This window comes from Telopea speciosissima, chromosome 7 (genome assembly GCF_018873765.1).
Source record: "Telopea speciosissima isolate NSW1024214 ecotype Mountain lineage chromosome 7, Tspe_v1, whole genome shotgun sequence".
NCBI lineage: Eukaryota > Viridiplantae > Streptophyta > Magnoliopsida > Proteales > Proteaceae > Telopea > Telopea speciosissima.
In genome coordinates this window covers 33,458,310-33,480,697 of record NC_057922.1, presented here as the reverse complement: position 1 = coordinate 33,480,697, position 22,388 = coordinate 33,458,310, and the positions used below count along the sequence as shown (strand labels likewise).

Genomic DNA, 22,388 nt, shown 5'->3' with positions numbered 1-22,388 from the left:
TTCTCTTTCGACATGGAGTTAGTCTTTCCAGATCTCAATGTCCTCAGTCTCAGACGGACATTGAAGAGATGAAGAGGATTCCCTATGCTTCAGCAGTAGGGAGTTTTATGTACGCTATGTTGTGTACGAGGCCGGACATTTTCTATGCAGTAGGTATGGTAAGTTGTTATCAATCTAACCCTAGACGTGAGCATTGGATTGCTGTTAAGAATATCCTTAAGTACCTGAGAAGGACTAAGGAATATTTCTTGGTTTTTGGATCTGATCACTTATCAGTATTGGGATACACAGATTTGGATTTTCAAATTAACAAGGATGACAGAAAATCCACGTCCAGGATGGTATATCTAAAGGGTGGAGGTGCCATTGCGTGATGGAGTGCGAAACAAAAGTCTACAGTCGATTCTACTACCGAAGCAGAATACCTCGCAGCTTACGATGCAGCAAAAGAAAGTGTTTGGCTGAGGAAATTCCTATCAGATTTGGAGGTAGTCCCTGATCTTGTCAAGGGCCCCATTCCCCTATTATGTGACAACAGAGGGGCCATTGCACAAGCTAAGGAGCCTAGGGCTCATAAGAGGAACAAGCACGTGCAGCGAAAGTATCACCTCATCAGAGAGATTTTCCAGCAGGACGACGTGAGTATCTCCAAAATGGACACAACTGAAAATGTGTTTGATGCCATGATAAAGGGTTTGTCGCCAAGAGTGTTTGAGAAACACATGGAAGGCACGAGTTTAAAATGTATGGGGAATTAGCTTTGATGTACAAGTGTGAGATTGTTGGACAAGTGTGTCCATCAAACCCGGTTCGGTCCAGTTCAATCCAGTTCACCTTTGTATTGAACATTTATACATTTTAGTTTAATATTGTCACATGTGATATAAACTTTTTGAGCATTATGTGTTCATAAGTTTTACTTAAAATGGTAGTCACGACTAGGGTTTGGGCTGGGCACCCTTATCATACAGTCGTCGCATTGGGTATGCCTAGACATGTGATGTCAAGATACAAATGCGAGTGCTCACAAGTTTGATGTGTGCATTAGTGAAGAATCTACTTTGTCGATTCCCTCATGTATTACTGCCTGATGTATGAAGGGATAAACATGTGTCACCAACACCCTATGCCTGAGGGAACCCTGTCGGTGCAAAGTGTGACCGCATTCTTTGGTTCATCAATGACTGAGACTCAAGCGAGTCAAAGCTGGTGTTCTGAGAATGCGGGAACACTTTGTGAGTGAAGGAGTTATCCAACATGGTCACTACTGCCCAATTGGGGAACACCAAGATTGAGTTTGTCTGTGTATGGTCAGATCAGAATTTGGATCCAGTGTCGTTTTGGAAATGGTTTTGCAAAAATCTATTTTACATAAAATAATAGATTATTTATGATTATTTTGAACAAAGTGTTTTGTCGAGTTTTTCGGGACCCGATCAGATGCACAGACGCTCTTATATGGACATGTACTATGGATTGGGGTTTGGCAGTACATGTGTTCATGCCCTAGATTCCATAATGATGGTGTTGATTAGTGGGGGGTTGTATATGATAATTGTTATCAAATAGGGAGTTATTTAGAATTTGTTATTTTAATTGATTCTTTATTTAATTAATGGATATGGTGCTAATTACAATTATCCATAAATATTAAATAAAGTAATTAATTAATACTTTTCCTCTTAGATTTTGCTTCTTCACCTTTGTAGCACTCTGAGTTTAAACAGAACTGCCAAACTGAGAGAGAGAGAGACAAACTCTCACTGGGATTAAAGTAATCCATCAGGGTTTTAATTAAACCCTCATCTATATAAGGGGACCAAAATGCTGACAGGGCACACAGTGCTCTGCGTTTCAGCCTGACTCCCTCTCTCCAATGTTTTGGTCACTCTCTCTCCTTCTTGTGATCTCTCTCCTTCTTCTTCTAGTTTCTCTCACCTGTGTTAGAGAGTTAAGGTTTTAGAAACCTAGATCTGTGCTAAAGAATTTGAGAGCATCTGGGATTGGCTTGAAGAACCTTGGTAGCACCATTGGAGGTTCAGATCTGTTTAATTGGAGTGCTCATTGGAGGAAGAACCATTGTTTATTGGAGGAGCAATACTTGAGGCTCACCAGGTTAGCAATTCTTGATTAATTCCTTCAATTTTAATTATTTAATATTTATGGGATGTAAAAGAAACTCAAATTGATTTATTTCCGCTGTGCATTCGAGTATGGGATGATTCCTCTTGCCATGTGATGATTAGAGATGTATTTTGCTCTATCCCTAATGTGTTCTAAAATTGCATAGGACACATGAGGGAAGGAGAAACACTGACAGGGATGCACCAGAGTTCCCATGGGCAACCATAGGAAACCCTAAAATTAAAATGGGGTACCCATGGGACACCATGGGATAATCCAGGGTGTGGAAAACCCTAATTTTCAGTTAATTGGTTTCCCTAGGGAACCATGGCTTGATCCCTGGACCGTAGTATTGCCTACACAATATGCTCGAATTACTTGGCATTCTATCTCCTTCCCTCATCTAAAGCTTAGTACAATAAACCTCCAATATGTTTGAGGTAGAATGCATATCAAAATAGAAAAAGAATGAGCCAATGTAGAAAGCAATCCCATATACAAAAATTTTCCTTTTTTTTTTTTTGCCCTTTTCCTTTCCTGTGCTAATAATGTACAAAAGAATAAGCCCAAAATCTAGTGTCTACTAATCAGTATCTTGGGGTTAAATTTACTTCTCTTTGTGACTGCTGGTCGAAGTAAAAACACTCATTTTTTGGAACCTGAGCTGACTGGAATCCTCTACGGAATTGATTTTGCTGCCGTGAGAGGTTTGAAGTTGAAAGAAGTTTGGTGCTCTAATGAAGTGCTACCTGGACTTCTTCCAACTCCATCCCTTTCCCCTTGGTCCCTTGAAGTCCTAGGCTATTTTTTGAAGATTTCTGCTAATTCTAATGGCATCGCCTTTAAGCTAATTCCTAATTTGCCCCTTGTCAATTGTTTAGGTGTTTTCTAGTTTCTGCCACCCATACCCCCTGTTGTATAGACTCTTGTACTTCTTTTATCTAATATAAATATTTACTTTTACCACACACAAAAAAAAAAAAACAACTTAAACTAACCTAATACAGTAAATCCCGCATTCCTACCTCCTACCCATAATGTAGGCCCATTAAAGTGGCTTATTACAAAGAAAATGCATTGAACCAAGGCCCAACACATATATAACCCAACCGAAGTCTTGTTTTCACTAAAATAAGTCCAATTCTATGATTCATCTGCATCAGTTAAGCCAAACAACATCTGAGGCAACTGAAGTAATGATAATTAAGGATAGGATTAACAGACCTGCTATTACTTGGACTCAGAGTGGTAGTTTCCAAATTATCCTTGCACCCCAACATTCAGATAAATGCATAGACCACTTAATTTCAAGTATTCGCAGTGACATTTTACAATTTTTTCCTTGTGTAGACCCCATTGTTAGAAGAGTTTCCCTGTGTACCCGACTGCTTCAAGAAATCTTTTGCTCTGATGACCCCCAGGTGCATGATCATGTGAACACGGCTTAATTATTGATGATTCTCCATCGTTAACATTTGATCTCGCTGTTCTGTTGCCATCATTGCAATGCTTGAGAAATTGATTTTTGTGAGCATTGACATCGTTGAACTACACGCTTGGTTGTGGGATCTGTAAAAGTTGACTAAGGGTCACTCCTCTCAACTGCATCTCACAGCAACCATGGCAAAATCAAGCTTCTTTTATTCATTAAAATCAAGGGGTATAGGCCAATGACCCTTACAATGACTAGGTGCTTGTACCAAAATCCATGGGTGTAAGTATGGGCCTGGTTCTTCTTATGCCTGCAACTATAATGCTTGCTGTAATGCTTTTCTATGTCGCAATCAATCTTATAAATTGAATGAACTAATGTTGAATTGTGTCCTGGGGAATTTTTCTCCTCTTAGGTTCCTTGCCCGGTCAGGTTCGTAGGGTCCTCTCATAGGGAGGCCAGAAATGACGACCTTACCCCATCCGATCAGTGTGTTCGTGCAGGGGGTGAGGTTGTCATTTGCGGCCCCTTATGAGAGGAACCTACGAACCTGACCGGATAGCGAACCTAAGAGGAGTTAATCAAGTAATGATGTGTATAATAATATGTATCAACTTTGAATCTTATGAACCTCTGAACTTGGCAGCTATTCCTCTGCCTTGAAATACCTATTTTTTTCTCCTCCTCATTTACTTCCCTAATTTCTGCCATGGGGATATTCTATTAGAACAATTTGAAGGAACGAATAAAGTCATGGAAAATGTTTTTATCTGTTTCTCTGGCAAAGCGAGTGAAAACTTTTAATCTTGGCTAATTGCGGGCATGCTTAGTTACGTCTTTAGTGGTTGAATTAGATTAGTTGGTGCACTTCTAATTATTTTAAGTTAGTGTGGAAAGAGTCAATTTCTTGATGATGTGACCAATAGGTAAATGATGACAGGTTCCTGGATCCATAAAACATTAAGCCATGAACTAGTTATTGGTTCTATGGATCATACTATTGGCTGGTCCTTCCCCCACCCCCACCCCCACCCCCACCCCCTCTTTTTCTCTCTTCTAGCCCAGCACTAAGGTGGTCGAGAAATTTGTTGTGATTGATCCATTGAAGCTGATATAATTGTGCATTTTTCCCCCTTTTGGCTTCTTGCAGGATTACAGTGAGACTAGAGGACCATTTCGCTATGACATGACAAAGCGTCTACACTCAACTGGACTAGTGACAAGGATGACACTATTGGCCATTGTGTTCCCATTGATTTGCCTTCATGGCCAATGGTGCAAGGATCGATCATCCTTAATAGAGGGGAAAGAAGGCACAGGATGTCCACAACATATGCATGACACTTGTGTATTCTTTTGGATATGGAAACACTGCCTCATAGCCTATACTTGGAATGGAATGTAAGAATTGGGCTAAATTAATTATTTGGGTTGATCAGTTGGTGGTAATTAAGTTACACAGACCGGTTCGGTTCACTCTCAAGTTTAGGGATATGCTGGCCCAACCCATGGTGATTTAGAGTTTAGGGTCAGGACAATATTATTATATATACTTAATTCTGTGTCTCCACAGCATTCATTTGTTCTTCTCCACTTACCACTAAAGTTAGAGAACAAACAAAGAGATTTGAAGTGCTGTGGAAGATCCAGGATCAGGGAGCAGAAATCGATTAGAAAGCAGAAATCGATTGGGAACTGCATCGAATCATCTTCAATATACCACGGTGCAAGGTACGCTTTCATTCACCGTTGATTGTTTGATTCGTATTCTAGTTCTTGTATGGGACACCACCAGAGATTATGTGAAAACCCCTATTTAGATTTTACGTTTGGAATCAGAGCCACCATACAGGGATGGAATCGAATAAAACATATTTATTAAATTGATTTGAGTTTTGGTTTTAAATAAAAAAAAAAAAAAAAAAACTGGGCAATCGGGGCAGTGCATGCCCACGGTGAAGTTTCCGCTGTGTTTGGTGCCGTGAAGGACACTTCCTCATGGTCTGTCATAGATTCAGTCCTAAGTTTTATCATGATATTCAATCTGTGAGCATGAAAGACCAGATCTGAAAATAGATTTAAGTTCCTACGGAAACAGTTTTATTTGAAGTTATAACAAGTGAAAAAGAGCAAGATAAGAAATCGTATTGCAAAATGATGATGTTTGATGCCTTCGCCAGAATCTTGGGCCGCCATCACGGTGCTTTGGCCATCGATCGCGGTTTTTCCCTTGCGGCAAAACCCTAAAAGGGTTAGATTATTTTTTGTTTCAGTTTTGGTTTTTCGTGGAATACAGTGGTGCCCTAATCCACTAACAATAAAAAAAAACCCAATCAAAAAGCAAAAAGTAAAAGGTAAATGTAAAAAGTAAATAAATTTAAAAAAGGGTCAAACGGTTATAAAGGGTTTAGTTTGAATCGGGTCAAATCAAACCCAAAGGAAACCAAACCGGTTCAAACCATACCGACCCAGTTCGGATACTCGGGTTTACCCGATAACCCGATATATGACCCAAAAATATGCCCCATTGGTAGGGGTGTAAATGAATAGCCGAAATCCGTTTCCATATCCATGTCCGTATCCGTTTAGCACTATCCGAATCCGTCCGAAAGCTCAACGAATGCGGATACGGATAGGCTATAGCTATCCGAAAAGCTATATTTACATGTAAACGGATAAAATATCTGATCCGTATCCGTGTCTGTATCCATTTAGCACTATCCGAATCCGTCCGATAGCTAATCGAATGCGGATGCGGATATAGCACTATCTGAGCCAAATCCGATCCGTTTACAGCCCTACCCATTGGGTCATCGATCACTCGGCCGAAAACCCGTCAGAATCCAGTCGTTGACGGCAGAACCTCCGGTGGATGACCGGTGTTGAAAAAAAAAAAAAAAAAGGGGGGTTTGGTTTGATTTATTTATTATTCGGCTGTTTCTGTTTTGAAACATATTACTGTTTCCGTTTTTGTTATGAAACAAAATGAATTTTAGAACTGTTTCTATTTTGAAACATATTGTTGTTTCTGTCTCTGTTTTTGTTATGAAACATATTACTGTTTCTGTTTTTTTGTTTTGAGACAAATTTTTGTTCAGAACAGAATATGTGTTCTAGAACTGTTTTGAGACTATTCTAGCATGGTTTTTGTTTCTGTTTTTGCTCTGACCTGTTCTGAAAAATTTTAAATGTTCTAATCTTGTAAATGTGCAATATTATGCCGCATTTGGTTTCTAATATCTAAGAAACACATTGACATGTATGTTCTCATGCATATATATACATACAAATCTCCAATAGGAAAAAACATGATAGGATTGAGTGGAATCCATCAAAGTGGTACATTTGATTTGATTGTCTTTTCCTAACAGTAAAGATGATATTTTTTCAAAGGTAATGTCATCAAGTATAGGCATATGCACATGTAAAAGAAGAGACACTGGCTTAGGGATTCTTTTGCCCAAAGGTGATTGAATTTTCAAAAGTTAGTGTTCTTTTCACAGTAAAGATGGCATTTTTCCAAAGGTGATGTCATCAAATTTGTAGTGTGTAACACCTATAAAAGAAGGAACATGACTTAGGGGTTCTTTTGCCCAAAGGTAATTGAATTTTCAAAAGTTGGTGCTATCTTTACAGTCAATAAATAAAAAAATAATAATAATAATAATAAGAGGACCAGTAAATTCCTATTCCAAAGGATAGGGATACAGTTGATATTATAACTCTTATTAAAAACACATTGCTGTTATTGCTTGCTTTGAATTTTGATTCATGTTTTAAACTAGCATACACTGTGTTGATTATTGTCCTTGTAGGATGGCTATTCCTTCCAATTATTTGTCCTCTATCCCAATTCTCACTGGGAATAACTATCACAAATGGGTGGAAGATTTGGAACTGCATTTGAGTCTCCTAGACTTAGACTTGGCACTCAGGGAGCTTAAACCTAGCCCTCTCACTAATAGTAGCATCACTGAGGAAAAGGCCAAGTTTGAAAAATGGGATAATGCAAACAGAAAGCACATATTAGTTGTGGAAAAGGCAGTTCCTGAGACTATACGTGAGAATGTAGAAGTCAAAGACACTGCTGTAGAGTTCCTGAATGCTATAAAGGCTAAGTTTGAACTTAACACAAAGGCTGAATCAACTGACTTGATGAGAAAACTGATGAATCCTCATTATGATGGAGACAATGTTAGGGAATACATCTTGGGCTTAGCTATTATTACTGCCAAGCTAGGGGATCTTGACATCAAAATAAGTGATGATCTTATTGTGCATATTGCACTGCATACCCTTCCTGGTCCATACAAGATTCTCCAATCTACTTATACTTCATTGAGGGACAAGTGGAGCTTGGATGGGCTTATCTCTATTTACACCCAAAAGGAGAGAAAGCTAAAACAGAACAAAGTTGAGAGTGCAAATGTAACTTTTTATAGGGGATCTAGTGGCGGACCAATTAGGAGGGACAAGAAGTTTACAAAGAAAGGGAGGTTTAATCCTTATGACAAGACAAGGGGCACTCAACAGTCCAAGGCATCTCAGAATGCTCAAGGTTCCATAGATAAGAAGGACACAGGCAATATAGAGTGTTTTTTGTACCACAAGAAGGACTGTTTCATTTACAAGGGATGGTTACAAAAGAAGAAGAATTCTGGTATTGATCTGTCACTTGTTTGTTTTGAATCTTTTGCTATTGATGCTCCTATAAATTCTTTATGGATTGATTCTGCATCCTCAATACATGTCACTCATTCCTTGCAGGGGCTAACAAGCAAGAAGGTGCCAAGCAAGGATGAGGTACATGTGTTCGTTGGCAATGGAGAGCGAGTAGAAGTTGAAGCCATTGGAGTAGTTAGGATTTATTTGAGTTCAGACTTTTTTATTGATTTGAACAATATAGTTTATGTTCCCTCCATGAGGAGAAATTTGATTTCGATTTTTACTCTTACTAGAGATGGTTATTCTTTTAATTTCAATAAAGATGGCTTTACATTATCTCATGGCTCTAGTATTATTGGTAATGGATGCTTAGTTGATGGGCTTTACAAATTGAATCATGAGTCTTCATGGGTGATGAATGTTAGCACCAAGCGCCCTATTATTAATGAAAAATCTTACACCTTGTAGCACAAACGGTTGAGGCATATCTCCAAGGAGAGGATAAATAGACTTGTGAAGGATGGCATCTTGACTGAACTTGATTCATATGACATGCGTGTATGTGTGGATTACATAAAGGAGAAAATGATAAAGTCTAGGAAAAAGAAGGCAGTTCGAAGTAAGGAATTGTTGGAGCTCATTCACACAGACATTTGTGGGCCTTTCCCTACACCTACCCTTGGAGGTCATCAATACTTTATTACCTTTATTGATGACTTTTCTTGTTATGGGTATGTATATATTATTTCTGAAAAATCTAATGCCCTAGATGTTTTCATAATCTTTAAAGCTGAAGTGGAGAATTTTCTTTCTAAGAAAATCAAGGTTGTTAGGTCTGATAGAGGTGGTGAGTACTATGGGAAGCATGATGATACAGATCAATACCTAGGACCATTTGCCAAATATCTACAGGAGTATGGAATATCTCATCAATATTCTATGCCTGGGACACCATAACAAAATGGTGTTGCAAAAAGGAAAAATCGTACCTTAAAAGACATGGTACTGAGTATGATCAGTAATAGTGGTCTACCAGAATCTTTATGGGGTGAGGCACTTAAGATTGCCACTTATATTCTTAACCGGGTACTAAGCAAATCGGTTTCCAAAACCCCTTATAAGCTTTGGACTGGCAGGAAGCCTAGCCTTAGACACATGCATGTTTGGGGTTATAGGGCGGAAGCAAAATTATACAACCCAAATGAAAAGGTGTTTGATCCCAAAACTATTAGTTGTTATTTTGTGGGATACCCTGAGAGGTCAAAAGGCTTCAGATTTTATTGTCCTCACTCAGGCACCAAACTAGTTGAGAATAATGTTGCTAAATTCATTGAAAATGATGTTAAAACTTTTGTGGCACGTAATTTTGTGTTTGAGGAAGAGAGGGTTGACATTTTAGTTGAGACAGTTCGTTCTACTGAGCTACCCTTGATGACAGGAGATAATTTAACAGAGCATGTTGTTGAAGCCAATGGTGATGATGTGATTATTGACACAGTTTTGCCAGATGTACCTGCAGTTGAAGTTGAGGCAGCATTACCACTAGAAAGACCTGCAAGACCGGTTAGGGCTTAAAGGCCAGCCATTCCTTCAGACTATATTGTTTATCTAAATGAATATGATTTTGACATAGGAGAAGAAGAGGATCCAGTTAGTTTTGAGTAAGCCATTAACAACAAGAATTCTTCTAAGTGGATAGAAGCTATGGAGGATGAATTGTTATCCATGAGTAACAATGGTGTCTGGGAGTTGGTTGAAATACCAAAGCGCTATAAAGCCATAGTAATGTAGTCCTAGATAGGTGGGAGACCTACTAGGAGCCAGATAACAGGATCAATAGCAAAAGGGGTTGCTGGTTTGAATGGACAGCACTAGGTTTTAGGTTAATTCTAGGGTTTAGGATGGGAATTTGGGAATGGGTCTTATATAGCTTTAATATGCAGGTCTAGGAGGTCATTATGGGATAAAAATAATTGGATTTGGGAAGGTTTTAAAATTCTGTAATTCTGGACAGAATTGAGTTGCAGGTTTTGGGTTTTAATGGAGTAGAGGAATAGAGGGGATAGAGTGGGAGTTATGAGCTGGGTTTAGGATCGAGTGTAGGGAGAAGTGTGGGGGTTGTATGCTGGAAGTTTGGTTTGAAACTGATGGACAGATCTGAAGTTATGAGGGAATCCTAGTTAGGGTAGGAGTGAGAAGAAGAAGGTTTAAACAAAGTTCAGATTCAAACTTACTGGATTTGAGGAGATCTTCAATGGCAACAGCTTTGAAGATGAATAATGGGGTCTCCCGATCTACAAGATGCAAGGAAATAAGTAGCAGCCCTCCTGATCTTGATGATGCAAGGAGTCGATTGGAGATCCACCAATCCATTCACCTTGATATTACTCACAAGGCAACCTTGATATTAGTCACAAGGCACACTCACGATGGAGCAAAGGCAGCAACAAAGGCAGCAAGCATAAAGCTGAGTTTTTATTAATCAAATTCGTATCTAATGCTGGCCTCCCTTACAAACTTATATAGAAGACTCAAAAATAGACTTAGACACTACAAAAGAATGGCCTAACCCTATCCCTAACCTATTAGGTAACTTAAACCAACTAGGAAACTAAAATACTAAAAGAAATAGACTCAAAACATAGCTGGACTTATAGAGTCCTAATCCAGCCCAACTTACATCACATGACCACTTAACTAAATCACATGATCACTTAAATTGAACCAATTTGATACAACCAATTTGAACCGATTCAATTAAAAAAATATAAAAATAAACTAAGTATAGACTAATCCCATATGTAACCTATATACCCATATTTTAGGCCCATAAAAGTGGCCTATAACATTAGAAACCCATAGGATCAAAGGCCCAACATGTATGTAACCCAATCCTAGACTTATTCCCAATGAAACAAGCCCTATTTGGTGATAAATCTGCATCAACTCTCCCCAACTTGAAAAAATTCATCCTCGAATTTTATAGTGATGAGGGGGAAATCAACATGTGATCAGTAGCTTTGACCATCCCCAAACAGAATTCCGGTGAAGCAGGAACATTGGGGATAAAATCTACAAGGCGTGTAGCTTTCTCTTCGAAGAACAATGGTGGCATAACAAACTCTATGTGTTTGTTTTCTGAATCAGCAGCAACTATGAATGTCCTGTCCATAGAGTCTTCAGTGTTAGCAACCTTCGCATCTAATACTTAAGACACAAGCTCCACCTCTTCAAGAACAGCATCTTGAAGGTCATTGTTTTCCTTTGGAATGCTCGCAATCAACTTTTCATCTTCTACTGTTTTAGTTTTGTCTACTTTGTTCTCTTCAATGTATACCTCTTCAATAGAATCTTCTACAATTGTGTTTTGGACATCCACATCAATTTGATGGTCGAGCTTTTCAATTATGATCTCAACTACTGGTGCAGCTTGGTCTACTTGAATTTCTTTAGCTATCGGTTCTTGAATCTCTTCAACACAAACTGCCTTAGTAGAATCTTGTGTTGGTACATCTGCCATTGGTGAAACTTCAAACATAGTCGATGCCACTTGCGTTTGAGTTGATATGTTCGGCAGTCCCTGTGGCTGTACAGTCGATGTGATCACCTTTGGTAGTAACCCTTTTAGAGTAAACAAATGGTATAGACAGTGTCGATCAGGTAGGACACACGAGTTATTTTCAGGTTCAATCCAACATTGTCGCTCGTCCAACCAATTACAACCTACTGCAATAACACTCCTTGGAGATGGTACCGGTTTACACCAAGCACCATCATGGTATGAAGAACACCCAAATTCAACAAAGACTTTACCTGTAGGCATGATGCAAATCTCTCCTGATTGGGACAACATATCCACCACGGATTGTGAAATAATGTTGTTACATCGCCTCTCATCAACAACTAATATGATTGTGCTCCCATTGGGTAGACGAACTTGGATCTTGAAAATGAATGGAGGTGGATCTTTCGAGGCTTGGTTGGAGCTTCCCTCCGCCATAGCTCTGATACCAATTAATGTAGTCCTAGATAGGTAGGAGACCTACTAGGAGCCAGATAACAGGATCAATAGTAAAAGGGGTTACTGGTTCGAATGAACAACACTAGGTTTTAGGTTAATTCTAGGGTTTAGGATGAGAATTTGAAAATGGATCTTATATACCTTTAATATGCAGGTCTAAGAGGTCATTATGGGATAAAAATAATTGGATTTGGGCATATTTTAAAATTCTACAATTCTGGACAGAATTGAGTTGCAGGTTTTGAATTTTAATGGAGTGGAGGAATGAAGGGGATAGAGTAGGAGTTATGAGCTGGATTTAGGATCGAATGTAGGGAGAAGTGTGGGGGTTGTATGCTGGAAGTTTGGTTTGAAACTGATGGACAGATCTGAAGTTATGAGGGAATCCTAGTTAGGGTAGGAGTGAGAAGAAGAAGGTTTAAACAAAGTTCAAATTCAAACTTACTGGATTTGAGGAGATCTTCAATGGCAGCAGCTTTAAAGATGAACAATGGGGTCTCCCGATCTATAAGATGCAAGGAGATAAGTAGCAGCCCTCCCGATCTTCACGATGCAATGAGTCGATTGGAGATCCATCAATCCCTTCACCTTGATATTACTCACAAGGCACACTCACGATGGAGCAAAGGCAGCAAGTGTAAAGCTGAGTTTTTATTAATCAAATTCGTATCTAATGCTGGCCTCCCTTACAAACCTATATAGAAGACTCAAAAATAGACTTAGACACTAAAATAGAATGGCCTAACACTATCCCAAACCTATTAGGTAACTTAAACCAACTAGGAAACTAAAATACTAAAAGAAATAGACTCAAAACATGGCTGGACTTATAGAGTCCTAATGCAGCCTAACTTACATCACATGACCACTTAAGTTGTCACATGACCACTTAACCAAGTCACATGATTACTTAAATTGAACCAATTTGATGCAACCAATTTGAACTGGTTCAATTAAAAAAAACATAAAACTGAACTAAGTACTAGGCTAATCCCGTATGCAACCTATCTACCCATATTTTAGGTCCATAAAGGTGGCCTATTACATTAGAAACCCATGGGATCAAAGGCCCAACATGTATGTAACCCAACCCTAGACTTATTCCCAATGAAACAAGCCCCATTTGGTGATGAATCTGCATCATATAGGCTACAAATGGATTTACAAAACCAAGAAAGATTCTAAGGACAGTGTTGATCGCTACAAGGCAAGACTGGTGGCAAAAGGGTTTACATAGAAGGAAGGAGTTGACTTCAAGGAGACCTTCTCTCCGGTGTCATCAAAGGATTCCGTTAGGATTATCATGGTACTTGTGGCATATTATAACTTGGAGCTACATCAGATGGACGTTAAAACAGCTTTCCTAAATGAAAATTTGGATGAAAATGTCTATATGCTTCAACCAGAAGGTTTTGAATGTAAGGAGAAAGAGAGCATGGTTTGCAAGCTCAAGAAGTCGATATATGATTTGAAGCAAGCTTCAAGGCAGTAGTACTTAAAGTTCGATGATGTTGTTACATCTTTGGGCTTTGCTGAAAATGCCATGGATCACTATATCTATCAGAAGGTCAGTGGGAGCAGATTCATTTTTCTGGTGCTCTATGTTGATGATATTCTCCTAGCTAACAGTGACATGGCTTTGCTTCTCGAAACGAAGTGTTTTCTGTCTGAGAAATTTGAGATGAAGGACATGGGTGAAAGTAAATTTATCCTTGGCATTGATATTGCTCGTGATAGAAAGTGAGAACTTTTGGGATTATCTCAGAGAGCATACATTAATCGAATTCTCAACAGGTTCAATATGTCCAAGGGTTCAACTGGGGATGTGCCTATCAATAAAGGCAACAAGTTGAACAAGGAGCAATGTCCCAAAAATGAAGTTGAAAAGGTTCCATGACAAACATACCCTATGCTTCAGCAGTAGGGAGTTTGATGTATGCACAGGTTTGTACTCGTCCTGACATGGCATTTGCTGTAGGTGTGTTGGATAGATTCCAATCCAACGCCGGCTTGGCTCATTGGACGGCTACCAAGAAGGTCATGCGGTATTTGCAAAGAACCAAAGACTCTATGCTTGTATACGACAGGTGTGATCAGCTTGAGATAGTGGGATATTCATATTCAGACTATGGTGGGTGTACTGATGATCTAAAGTATACTTCAGGTTATATTTTTATGTTGGCAGGGGGTGCCATTTCTTGGAGGAGCGCAAAGCAAACTATTTTGGTTTCATCCACACTACAGGCGAAGTTTGTAGCGCTTTATGAGGCTACCAAATAAGCTGTGTGGTTGAGTTTCATCTCTGAGTTGAAGATCATGGATTCCATATCAAGACCTTTGATGATATATTGTGATAACAGCTCTGCTGTTTTCTACTCAAAGAATAACAAGAAGTCTAGCAGTTCCAAGCATATTGAGATCAAGTATCTTCTGGTGAGGGAGACAATTAGTGAAAAACAAATTTCAGTTGAGCACTTGAAGACTGACAGCATGTTGACAGACCCTCTTACTAAGGCCTTGCCAGTGGGAGTGTTCAAAGGCCAAGTCTCGAATATGGGTATTACTGAGTCATTCAATATGCTTGGTTAGTGGGAGTTCTACTTCTTGTTGGTTATTCTTTTATGTTTGATATTTTAGCTCATTTATTTGAGTATAGTTTGATGGATGTTGGTTGTATTCATTATTTAACATCTGCATTTATTTTATGCAAAGTAATTCCATCATATATTTGTTTGTTGTTATTTATGGTTTTATTTGCCACAGTTCATAGGCGGTTTTGTCACAGTTAGATATTAACCCCAGATTATAGGCGGTTGCCAAAGTATAGGTTAATATCAAAGTTAAGGACCTGCATGGAATGACATTTGTCAAGATACAGTGCATGTCACTATTTCCATGTTAATATCTCACATGATTCACATTGATGAATTCATTTATGTTTGTAATGACAGAAAGTTGTATGATGTATGTTGAGGCTTATTTTCTACTGTTGTTTGACATGAGTGGGTTTTTCAACAGGATCAAAATAAGAGTGGTTATAGTAATGAGATTCCATGGCCACACCAATTGAAGGACATCCTCATAATTAATGTAGCCTAAGTGGGAGATTGTAAGAATTGGGCTAAATTAATTATTTGGGTTGATCAGTTGGTGGGAATTAAGTTACACAGACTGGTTCGGTTCACTCTCAAGTTTAGAGATATGCTGGCCCAACCCATGGTGGTTTAGGGTTTATGGTCAGGACAGTATTATTATATATAATTAAGTCTAGGTCGTCACAGCATTCATTCGTTCTTCTCCACTTACTACTAAAGTTAGAGAGCAAACAAAGAGACTTGAAATACTGTGGAAGATCCAAGATCAGGGAGCAGAAATCGATTGGGAACTGCATCGAATCGTCTTCAATATACCACGGTGTAAGGTACACTTCCATTCACCGTTGATTGTTTGATTCGTATTCTAATTCTTGTATGGGACACAACTAGGGATTATGTGAAAACCCCTATAGATTTTACATGGAACTGATGAAAGTGCATTAAGTAAATGGAAATTTATCTAGTAGTGGAATTGGAATTTGTAGAGCTTATTTTAGTTGAGTCTTCTAGAAGTGCACTTCTAGGAAGTATGGCCGTATGGGTGGCAAATTTGGCAACACATTGTGTGAAAAGTATGGTCCATCGACTGATGAGTTTTGTTAAATATCTTCGATTCTCCGTCCTGGATTGTTTTTATGGAGTTAGGGGTGACAAGTTTAATCTTGAATAGGGTTTTTGTTTGCACCAGGAAAGACAGATGTACCCTGACAGTGTCGTCAAATGAATCATCTCATTTAACCACTGGAGTTATTAATTCCAGGTAGTATCTAAGGAATCGTTATCGCCTACGATTCCTTGACCGGTGCGATTTTCTAGTGCCTTTAACAAGAGGGGTGTGGGATCCACCTGGGGCACCTGACCGAATACTCTGCCAGGATGGGATCCACTCTCCTCTTGTGAGAGGCACTAGGGAACCGTACCGGTCAGGAACCATATACGATAAAAATTCGTATATAAGGTGAAGTTGTTTGTTCTGTGGATTTAAAACTCATTATCACAGGTTGGATCTTTCACTGTTGACTCCTAAACAAAATGGCCAATCTGGCTCCTATTAGTTGATATTGAAGTAAAAAATTGAGTACTCTGCAAGTATTGGATCGTTCAATGCTTGATTTTCCAACCTTGATTTGGTGGTATATTCCAAATCAAATTTGGTTTCTCTCCAATGCCTTCAAAGAGGTTTATAGAGGATGGCTTCCTTCTGAATGGAAACTCTGTTCAGGCGTTAGTTTGTCATTTTGAATGATGAGTTCATATGTTGGACTCATTCTTGTTGATCTGAATCGATCAATTCATATTGGACTTCTAGGGTTCAGGCTCGACAGACTGATCCCATTCCCTATTCTGCTTGCTTCAAGCTTCGCATTAAGTAGATATTTCCTTTAATAATTGTTGGGGGGGGGGTTGGAGTAAAAAAAATCAACCCCAGGTGTTGCAATACAATTGGGTTTATGTTAGAAAGCTTACCTTGCACTACTAGTATCTGCGTACAAGAAAACGAGGCATTTAAATTGATTCCTCGATCATTCACCAGTTGAAGGGTTTAAACTAGGCATTAATATAACTTAAAGGAGTTGTGATCATTTGTAAATTTTAGGTCAAATCCAACACTTCTACGTATATAGGAGAAATTTTTTCACAATTGTTTGAAAAATTCAAAGTAAGCAGAACTCCTTCTATTTTGCAATTACCACCAAATGATTAAATCTACGTGGCAAAATGAGGCAATTGTCTCAGATGGTCTAGATTGCTTATCTAGGTTCTCTATTCCCTTTTATTATTATTAGGGAGAAAGTTCTGTGTCCGGGAATGGCCTATGCCAACACTCCCATGAGTCTATCTCTCTCCTTCCCATTTAAAAAGACTTCTCTGCCCCATTTGAAAACTACTTCCCTAATTATTATTAGGGAACAGTCAGTCGTGTAAACCATGTATGTGAAAGGATCTCTCACAAAGAGTTGGAAAAATCATAAATCCCCACCCATTAATTAATGCCTTCAAACTCCCACCCTCTCACATACACGACTTACACGACCGTGTATGATTTTGGGGGGGGGGGAGGGGGGAGGGAGAGGTGGTAATTGCCTAGATTTACAAGATATAACTCTACATTATCCACACTTAATGGGTAGGTTGATAGAATCTATTGATTTCAGGGGAGGGGAGAGTTATTACTCAATATACATGGGTGGGGTTTGTCATTCGAGCATAATCAAGGGGAGGGGGGGTAATTTACTCTACGCTATATTATAATATGTTAATACATTATAATACTAATATATCATAGGAAAAGAGAACGCTACCTGGTCATGTGCAGTGCGAGCCCTTACGCTCAGACACAAGGTCGTGCAAAATGATCGCCAAGCGCCACATACAACTGGGCATTGTTCTTTCTCCCTATATTATAATATATATTTTACTACTATTAGTAGTAGATTTTATAATATTACTATATAATAACCGAACTGTGTAGAAACTGAATTTCATTATCGAATAGGAATCAGAATCGTATAGGTTCAGATCAAGTATTGAATTTCAGAACCTAAGCGGGTTTTGGTTCAAATCTGGATCACACTAATACTCCCTAGAACTGAACCAAAACCAAACCAAATACCCGGTTCAGACCGATTTATACCCTTAACTTTTATGATATTGTGACCAAACACACCTGCTAGCCTAACCCTACTCTACTCTCCTAGGATTGGATGAGAAAATGGGATTAGCCATATGTATGAAGGTTGAGATCTAGCATATTTGGATAGGATGAAGCTTGATCTGACCATTGACTATTGACCATACTGTGAAACTAAGTGAGCAATGTTTTTTACTAGGGAAAAGAAAAAAACACAGCAAATCTCATGTAATTGAGGATGGGGAACACTTAGTAGATGAGACAATGTAAGCCTAGGCCTACCAGCATTTGATTGGGCCAAGCAAGAATATTCACAATCCAGTCTCCAAGCTAGCAGAACACAACAGACAAGACTTGACCTGTTGGTCATGTAAGTGATTCAAAGAACTCAATGCCAAATGTTTAAAACTGAAAATTTAGGGAGAGAGTGGGCTTTGGTACAAAATAACAAATATGACTCATAAGGTCTAGCAAATTCTATATGGGCCTTACAATGTGGCAATATCAGATTGTTTTGCAACTCCTATTTTTAGAAAATCACCCGCATCTGGAACTTAGACAAAAATCAACTAAGCATCCAAAAAAAGCCCCAACTTCAGCCCAAAAAGAAAATTCTAGGAAGGGTTTTTCAGTGCTCATGACAGGATACAAAAATAGTGACCAGAAAGCCGTGCTAACAACAAATAAATTTCAGAATTGAAAATCCAAGATTATGGTTACCCCAGTAATGAATTTGGGCCAAGTTCAATTTGAGGTTCTTCAGGTCCACCTGAAGGTTAAAGATTTGTATCAAAGTTCAGATTTTAACTTGGACTAGAGACGATACACCACTCATCTGATTCTCGGGTAATCCCCTGCAAGATTTCAAAGACGAAAATAACATTAAAAAACAATATAAAATAGTCCAACTGTTTTTTCTTTCTCAATAACTGAAGCATACCTTGGTTTACAACCAATCGATTTAGAAATCTCTGTATAGAACCCTGAAAGTAATTTCTGCGCTAGTTTGAAGATTCTCTCTTTCTCACACTGTAAAATTAGAAAAAGTTAAAATATTTTAACAAAAACAAAATCTGATTTAAAGAACAAATCAAGTACTCACAGGAACACAAAATAACAAAATAAAAACCAAATCTGAGGCGTATGGTTGCAGCAGGGGTGTGGTGGGGGCGATAGGATGTGGGGGTGGGCACGCAGGGAAGAGAAGGGGGTTGAGGAGGAAGAACAAAGGGGGTTGATCCTATTGGGGGTATTTTCAATTATTTTGATTAAACAAGTTTCAAAAGTGATACCAAACACATGAAAAATGAAAAACTGTCAGAAAATGAAAATGAAAAGTAATACCAAAGAGGCCTTAAAACACTCACCCCCACCCACCAATGTGTGGAGCCATTTCGTAGGTATCTGATGATATCAGATCCAACATTATAATTGTTGTCTTTTCCTGTCTTTGGATCTTTGTTTAACATAAAAAAAAAAATTCATTAGAATTATACATTTATATATAATAAACTAATTAATTCATTAGTAATGATTAAAACTCACGTTCCAAAATTTCTTTTAGAAGTAGTTCATGCTTAATCATTGTGATCCAGTCTTTGGTTTGAAAATTTTTATCCAAAGCTGTATCCACTGCTTTTCTGTGCTGTGGAAGATGCTTTCGAAGTCGCTGCGTGTAATCATAGAAATCTTCAACTTGCCCAAAAAATGTATGTTCCAGGGCTTTCTCGAGAGTTGTTCTGCAATAAACAATTAAAAGTTTAAGTAAAAAACTACTAAGAATAAAATTTTGAATAATTTCATACCTACATGCAAATAGACTTTTGAATTCCGATCCGTTCATAGCAAGAGGAAGGTAGTTGACCATGAGGTCAACTAGAAGGGACATATGCCGCTCCATGGCAAATGAGTAAAAATCCCACCAGAAGGAATAACTGAAATTAGATATTAATATTATTAAATAAATAAAAAATTTTATTAAATCAAATTTATTTTTTACTTACTCCACTGGACGCCTTTGAAGTACAGGAGGTTGCAGTTGCCTCCTCTTGTAATTACCATGCTATCTTCTATATTTTCTACATACAGATTGTTTTTTGCGCAAGATGATCCAGTATTGTTAGCATCTGTTGAAATATAACCTGTAAACGACGTGTTGGGTACGGATTTCCCATGTGGTCTTCTAGCATCGTATTGTTGGTCAGGTACTTCTTCATTGAAGACACATCCTTGTAAAAGAAGCATAATGTTTTCTCTAATGTTGTAGAGAGACAATATACCAATGTTTTAGCATCAGTTTTTTCAGTTCTGGGTCCTTCATTCACTGGACATAAGCTTTAAGTAGTCATTGTTCTTTCAATGAAGTGAAGACTTTTAGAGTACTAAAAGCTTCAGTACTGAATTCTGATTCCCAGATTTCAAGCGAAACTGGGTAATCAACAGCTGTAATTGTTAACTTTGATGTTTCATGATCCACTAGAGTACCCTACCAAAAAAAAAATCAAATTAATAAATAATTTTTTTTTTTACCAAAAAATAAAATAAATTAACTTACCTTTTCAAATGTACCAACAGATGGCCATCGGCAGCTATATCGTCAGTGGATTATGAAACATCAACGTTAACAATTACAGCTGTTGATTACCCAGTTCCGCATGGAGTCTAGGAATCAAAATTCGGTACTGAAGCTTTCAGTACTCTAAAAGTCTTCACTTCATTGAAAGAACAATGGCTACTTAAAGCCTATGTCAAGTGAATGAAGGACCCAGAAATGAAAAAACTGATGCTAAAACATTGGTATATTGTCTCTCAATGCACAACATTAGAGAAAACATTATGCTTCATTTACAAGGATGTGTCTTCAGTGAAGAAGTACCTGACCAACAATACAATACTAGAAGACTCCATGGGAAACCCGTACCCAACACATCGCCTATATAATTCAACAGATGCTAACAATACTGGATCATCTTCCATGAGCTTGAAGGATCAAGGAGCTGAAAGCTACATCCAATGGAAGAACTTTTCGAGACGAGATTAGATTTTTTTTATTGGTATATCATTTGTAATCCTAATGTACATGATCAGCAAGATGAGAAAAACCCAAAGAAAAGAACACAAAGGACCTAAATGGACAAACCTAAGAAACTAGGTGGTTTGACTTAGAAAGTTGTCCAAGTCTACTTTCCACGGTCTTCCGTGAAGAGAGACGAACAACCGAGCTTAAATGGTAAATTATGAAATATTCTAAGTCATCTCAAACGGACAACCATGCTTAAAAAGAGTAAGTCCGCAAAAGGACCTAGCAGTCTCCCATGTCATCTTTCGTATATGTATGCCATATATGAGACTAAGTGACCTCAAGACAGACGATTAGGTTGTCTTCTATGAACTACTTCTGTTTATGTCCAAGACGGATAGTCTAGAGTCCCTGCAGCCACGGTCTTACGTGACTGTCGTGTTGTCTTCTGTGTGATAGTATTTATTACTGCGTGGTCATGGATTTGAATGGCATTTAACTTACCATTAATTAACTACTTGGACTCTAATCACTTGAGTGGAACTCTTAAATATCTTCGTTGATATTGAGGAAGCTCCTACAGCTAGTTTTTAAAAAAAAATTAAGGAAAGAGTTTTTGGAGTCCGAAATGCTTAAATACTTCCAAGATGTATCTTCTACGAACAAGCTCTAGATTAAACTCTCGCTAGATCACCTGTGTGAATAGGCTCTACATTAAAATCTTGTTGGATCACCTATAAACAGACTCTAGATAAAAGATGTAAATCTCAGCCAGTACTCACTAACATTCTATTCAATCATAACGTTCTTGAGTTCAACATCCATATACATTCTTCTTCATATTTGAACTCATAGTCATTGCATAAACATCATAACATTTCATTCTCATGAGGTTCAATGTTTATATTGTGCATCAGAAACTCTCTTCATATCATTAACCATTCAATCATTCATGATTTTGCATACAAAGCATGCAATCTGATTTTAGAATCAACACATCATTCCATTCATCATATTTATTCTTCATTGCATAAAACTCATTTAATGATTTAAGTAGCATACAATTACCCATTAGAACTTTTATACAGTAACTGCATTTCATTCACATATCACTCATAAGATACATTACATCACATAATAAAACCCCCACCTCAAACTTTAACTTCTTCCTTTGCTTCAAGCACTTCAAGGCTCACAAGTATGAAGTACGATCAAAATCTCCTACATAACCATTAATATGAATTATTACTATAGCTTAATTATCAGTTAAGAACATTAGAAGGCCATTACGAGTGACCCATATAGGTTAGAGGGTCGAAGGATAGGAGCTCGAGTCAAAAAGACCCACAATCAGCAAAACAGAACATATCAGATCGCCGATAGGTTTAACGGACTCGCCA

At 38.1% G+C, this 22,388-nt stretch overlaps 2 long non-coding RNA genes across 2 annotated transcripts; one reads left to right on the top strand and one right to left on the bottom strand.

The window, feature by feature from the left end:
• Positions 1 to 2,486: 2,486 nt before the first annotated feature.
• On the bottom strand, positions 2,487 to 21,849 carry LOC122669658. Its single transcript, XR_006334058.1, has 3 exons — positions 21,838 to 21,849; positions 19,099 to 19,103; positions 2,487 to 2,734 (listed from the first exon to the last, which is right to left on the bottom strand). It is a non-coding gene; the product is annotated as an uncharacterized LOC122669658 (long non-coding RNA).
• LOC122669659 lies at positions 4,816 to 11,415 on the top strand. The gene is made up of 3 exons (XR_006334059.1): positions 4,816 to 4,957; positions 10,689 to 10,692; positions 11,405 to 11,415. It is a non-coding gene; the product is annotated as an uncharacterized LOC122669659 (long non-coding RNA).
• Positions 21,850 to 22,388: the final 539 nt, after the last annotated feature.